The sequence below is a fragment of the Haliotis rubra genome, unplaced genomic scaffold (assembly GCF_003918875.1).
Source record: "Haliotis rubra isolate DU_JTF1 unplaced genomic scaffold, ASM391887v1 Scf170, whole genome shotgun sequence".
NCBI classification, from domain to species: Eukaryota; Metazoa; Mollusca; class Gastropoda; order Lepetellida; family Haliotidae; genus Haliotis; species Haliotis rubra.
This window is the reverse complement of record NW_025765670.1, coordinates 340,195-346,287: the sequence shown is the minus strand read 5'-3', so window position 1 is coordinate 346,287 and position 6,093 is coordinate 340,195. Positions and strand designations below refer to the sequence as shown.

Below are 6,093 nucleotides of genomic sequence, written 5' to 3'. Positions count from 1 at the left end.
TCTACCCACTGGTAGTCAGAGTAAGGTGACGTTGAAGAAGTCGATGTCAGTTTTGCTGTCAGATTCCCCTGAACCTCCAGGTTCACCTACCTCCGAGTCCAGGCTCCCAGACTCGTGAAGGTCCGGGTTCAGTAACCCATGCTTGTCGTAAGAGGCGACTAACGGGATCGGGTGGTCAGGTTCAATGACTTGGTTGACACATGTCATCGGTTCCTAATTGTGCAGATCGATGCCCATGCTCTTGATCACTGGATTGTCTGGTCCAGACTGGATTATATACCGCCGCCATATAGCTGGAATATTGCTGAGTGCGGCGTAAGACTAAACTCACTCACTCACTCACTCAGTCCAGGCTCCCAGCACCGTCACACTTTCACCACCGAATCTGGCTACCAGGATCGAACCCCTACCCTTCTACTCTCTGGACACTTAAAACCGCGATCAGCAATATTCCACATATGTGCCTGTACATACTCGAGTTTTTACAGGACAAACCAGTGATCGATATCATGAACGACAGGCAATGATCATGTCTTGCCATCCACTCTATTCATATGCCCCCAACGACCAACCAGAATATATGTTGCGGAAGACAATTCTTTAAGAATGTACTTAAGAAACAGAAAATACTGCCGAATGTGATAAGAAAGGTATTCTCACAAAATAGAACCAACAACATGTGAATTGGTGCATTGTATTTGCGCATGAAGATTTGCATGGGAAAAGAGCTGCACAATAATCATGTGGAACCTGAATTAGCCTGAATAAATGAATATTATCTATACTCTTGTGTGCGTATTTATTATTCTTGGTTGCTCCCATCTTGTTCACTAGGGGCGGTGGGGTAGCCTAGTGGTTAAAGATTTCGCTCGAAGACCCGGGTTTGATTACCCACATTGGTACAATCAAGTTTAGCTTTACTTACTTAATAAGGACACGCTACTGATTTGATACTATTCAAGGTGGAAATATACCCAATTAATAAAGGCTCACCAATCGATAAATGGGTTTTAAGATAGATATACTATATGAACAATGAAATAATTGAATTCACTCTTCAGCTAGCACACACACAACGTCGTTGATGTTGTTTTCTTTGGTCACTTTATATTTTTCACTTTATGTTAATCATTAATTCAATTGCAGGTCTGATCTTCAATAAATACAATTGTCAAAAGTGACAAACTTGACGCTAACCTTGAAATAAATGACACCTGTGTTTCATATCTACATCTGTGTGTATGAAAGGTGACAAAAACTCCCATGGCGGCACGACAAGATTGATGACCTCATGGCTCTTTTGCCCCTTCTTTTACATCAAAGGGAATATGTTTCTGGGGATAACTGAGACTCGGTATTCTTTAGCACTGACGTTATATCTTATATCCTAAATCTAATGTAGCAGCACATTGCTCCAAGCCAATCAACTGTAAAAATAATTCTCCATGCTTTTATAGATGCCTCTCACCCATAGCAATTGCTTGATGACGGTTACACCTAAACGTCGCTACTGATTGTAATAAAGAATTTTGTCATTCACACATATCCTATCTTTAGTCTGAAGTGTCCTTTTGTCAACTGACATTATTTTGTGTAATGAATCTTCGTTCTCCGAAGTGTGGTAGAGCCTAACGGTGATTTGTTCCAATTATATAACAACTAAATCATCTGCTCAGATGCCACGACGTGAATCCAGACAAACCAGACAATCAAGAGTGATCAATGGGCCAGAAAATGGGTGCGTGTGAAAATGAGTATGGTTTCACGCTGTTTTATCAATATTCCTGCTTCATCTGGGAACACCAGAATTTGCTTCACTCATCGTACCCATTTGGGAATCGAACCAGGGACCCACCGCCCTGCCGTAGAATGTAGTTTGATGACTTTGAATTGTGTCTGCTGTGTAGAAGGACACAATGTGGATAAGCCACCACAGGCGTCGAATGTTAGAACCTAAGATCCATTTGACGGCATCGGGTGAGATGGCAGGACGCGTAACTGAAAGTTGCAGAGGAAGACCATAAGTGGCCATGTATGTCAGATGTATTGCTAAATACAATGCGCTGATCAACAGACAGTGTGAAAATTAACTTTTGAAGGATCGCTCATTTCTCCTGCCAGTGACAGGAGATTACAGGAGATCCAGCGGGATTACGGACAAGGGAATAGGGAATAGGGAGAAAGAAGGGGAATGCATGTTATTCATGTGAAGTGTTTTTGTGCAAATCCTGTAATCTACGTTAGAAAGGCATTCATTGACAACCTGATCAATAATATTACCTTTGTAAATGTTGTTGTATTGTCAGTGAAGTTCATGATATACCTCTCAGATGTCGATTCTTTTGTCTTCTTCTTTTGCGTAAAGAACTTCATTTAACAGTATAACATACAATTATATTTTCAAGAGCTTTGACTATTTATTTTTATAATGCTAACAAACACATCTGACTGGAAAGGGTGTTACATGTAATGTTGTTTTCTTAACGAACCACAACTTTGGGATTAACGACTGAACTTTGTGAATGATACTTCCCTTAAATGTGTTATGCAGCCACCATAAAGAAAAGTCACGTAGATTACAACGGTTGTGCAGGGTGGTATTGCATGAGATGTGATGGAATTTTTACAAGCTAACAATTGTGAGTACCACAATTTCTTATTTTCGTCCGTGACACTTTCTTCAATAAAACAGCAACAACAAGTGACAGAAATATTGTCTTTATTTTTTAACGATTTGTGTCTTTCAAATTGGGCATTCTCTGTGAGAATTGTTGAAGTGTGTATGTGGCTGCTTGTGTCTTCAAAAAGAAAAAGGAGCGTAAGTGCTAACTTTGGAAAATAATTATTGTGTTCACTCATTCAAACGGCTTCATACATGACACATACGTCCATCAGTGCTTGTGTGGTCACCATGTCCTGGTAGCACTGCTGTCAGTCTCCTTGGCACACAGTGAATCAGTGTTGGAAGTTTGTCCTGTAAAATGTTCAGTGATTGTTCATGAAACCTCTTAGGGTATGTGGCAGATGGCGTACATGTATATGGGACTAATTAAACAGTCTGTGACAAGACATAGCAAGTCAACAGTAACACTAACTTTAATTTGTGTGCTATTGATACATGGCAGTGGTTGTCATGTTGGAACAACTCTGAGCTTTGTGTGGTGCAGCGTTGTCATGCTGGAAAAACACCCTCTATCCATTGGTAATCCGAATTAGGTGACGTTGAAGAAATCGATGTCAGAATTGCTGTCAGATTTCAGGGTGGAAGATACATGGCAGTGGTTGTCATGTTGGAACAACTCTGAGCTTTGTGTGGTGCAGCGTTGTCAAGCAGGAAAAACACCCTCTATCCATTGGTAATCCGATTTAGGTGACGTTGAAGAAATCGATGTCAGAATTGCTGTCAGATTTCAGGGTAGAAGATACATGGCAGTGGTTGCCATGTTGGAACAACTCCGAGCTTTGTGTGGTGCAGCGTTGTCGTGCTGGAACAACTACCTCTATCCATTGATAATCAAAATAAGGTGACGTTGAAGAAATCGATGTCAGAATTGCTGTCAGATTCCCCTGAACCAGACCCGAGAAGATCAAGGTTAGAAATGATCTTCAATAACCCATGTTTGTCGTAAGGGGCGACTTACGGGATCAGGCTCGCTGACTTGGTTGACACATTTCATCGTATCCCAATTGCGTAAATCGATGCTCATGGATTGTCTGGTCCAGACTCAATTATTTACAGATCGCCGCCATATAGCTGGAATATTTCTGAGCGCGGCGTAAAACTCAACTCACTCACTCACACTCACTTCAACCTGACCGCAAATAGTACAACATACATGAACAAAATACGTTCCATCAGTTACAAAATATGGAATGGATGTTTCTTTTTAAACAGAGACGTCATAGAATGAAAAATGCAGAATATTGTTGTTAGATTTGTATCTGCCCAGAGTAAACCAAGATATAGGACATCATTCCTTCATTTGTGTGGAATTCATTAAATTGTCGGCACCTGTCAATTAAATATGAATCACTCTTTCGTCCCAACCGCTAACCCTACAGCTGGTCATCACCAGCTCCTACAGAATAACACTATTCCCTTACTCTTACTTCAACCTGACCGCAAATAATACAATATATACCTGAAAAAAATGCATTCCATCAGTTAGAAAATATGTGCATTTTCTTCCTTGTACTCTTCTCCTTATAAGGGACATTGGGTAGCCTAGTGGTTAAAGCGTCCGCTCGTCACAATGGTTCGATTTCCCAGATGGGTACAATGTGTGAAGCCCACTTCTGGTGTGGAGATATTGCTGAAATATTGCTACCCATACTCACTCACTGACTCACTCATCACATTCTACTCGACAAAGACTGACACTGGTATTTGATTGAAGTGATGGCACTGAGCAACTATTAAAACGACCCAACAGTTTTCTACACGAATAAATCCCAAGTTCAGATGAGACCTAACTGACAGGTATGATAGGTTAGCAGTGCCCTTCACCCGTTACTGCAAACATCGTCAGCGCTAATAATAGGTGTAGCGATAGCCTTGTATGGTTTGAGAGTAGACGTGATCTTGATATGTCCAACACTCAGGACCAACAGTGGATATGTGAGTCATACAGCAGTGCCCTTGTCAAAGGGCGTAGCTACCATTTTGAAAAGGTCCGGGCTTACACATGATTTTTGCTAAAGATCACAATGGAATTTAGGCAAGCCCACAATACTATCTAAATATATTAAGCTTTGCAACCTATCGGACTTACACGAAAAAATGGCTTATTACGCGCCTGCTTGTGTATGTCACAGACTGCCTCCATTACCTATTTCACAGGAGAGAAAATACGTAGGTACGTGCAATGTTTTAGTTGCAAGGACGTTGTTACAGGGTGTACTTACATGCATGTAACTTCAGGATGACGGTTACATGGTAAGTGAGTGAGTGAGGTTAGTTTTACGCCGCACTCAGCAATATTCCAGCTATATGGCAGCGGTCTGTAAATACTCGAGTCTGGACCAGACAATCCAGTGATCAACAGCATGCGCAGCTGGGAGCCAATGACATGTGTCAACAAAGTCAGCGAGCCTGACAACCTGATCCCGTTAGTCGCCTCTTACGACAAGCAGAGCGATAGATACAGGTAGATATTTCAGGGTAGAAGTTACATGGCAGTGGTTACACTGTTACATGGCATTAGTATCACGGGTGTAGTTACAGAGCGATAGATACAGGTAGATATTTCAGGGTAGAAGTTACATGACAGTAGTTACACTGTTACATGACATTAGTAAAACGGGTGTAGTTACAGAGCGATGGATACAGGTAGATATTTCAGGGTAGAAGATACATGGCAGTGGTTACACTGTTACATGGCATTAGTAACACGGGTGTGGTTACAGAGCGATAGATACAGGTAGATATTTCAGGGTAGAAGTTACATGGCATTAGTACCACGATTGTAGTTACAGAGAGATAGACACAGGTAGATATTTCAGGGTAGAAGTTACATGGCAGTGGTTACACTGTTACGTGATATTAGTAACACTGGTGTAGTTACAGAATTACAGAGAAATAGGTGCAGAGAAATTAGGTAGAACTTGACTAAAATACCAACTATTTTGAAGCCCCAAATTAACAAGACCAGTACGCTACACATTTTCCACCTTAAACTGTAAAATGATGCATTAAGTTCCAGTTCTAAAATGTCTAACACCGTTCATAACTCACCTTGACAAACAGTTCCCATGGAACTAGTAAGTGGCTGAGTGAATGTTGTTTTTGACGTCAACCAGATGTTTTCAACTTGATGGCATGATTGTGAAATGACCTTCGATCATCCATGTACACAGTGTTAGAAATGCAAGCACTGAAGTGGACCCTGGTATTACATTAGATGGTATTAGAGATGTGTTCAAACACCGATCACGCCTACTTTAAGGAAAACCCAAATATGGCTTGTGAACATGCTAGGTGATAAGAAGGACATGTGTGACATCGTAATTCTCTGTGAAAGTTGTGTCTCTTGGGCTAACCAGAAAGTGATATCGTGGGTTGGCCACGATTATTATCTGTCAGCACCACATGTG

At 41.2% G+C, this 6,093-nt stretch overlaps 1 protein-coding gene across 1 annotated transcript in view; it reads left to right on the top strand.

Moving 5' to 3' along the window:
• The first annotated feature begins 4,803 nt into the window (after positions 1 to 4,803).
• The window catches only part of LOC124272502 (steroid 17-alpha-hydroxylase/17,20 lyase-like), a 316,834-nt gene continuing 315,544 nt past the window's right edge, over positions 4,804 to 6,093 (top strand). Inside the window, exon 1 of the mRNA XM_046707703.1 lies at positions 4,804 to 4,856. The gene's annotated coding sequence lies outside the window, so the exon portion shown is untranslated. The remainder of the gene's footprint in view (positions 4,857 to 6,093) is intronic.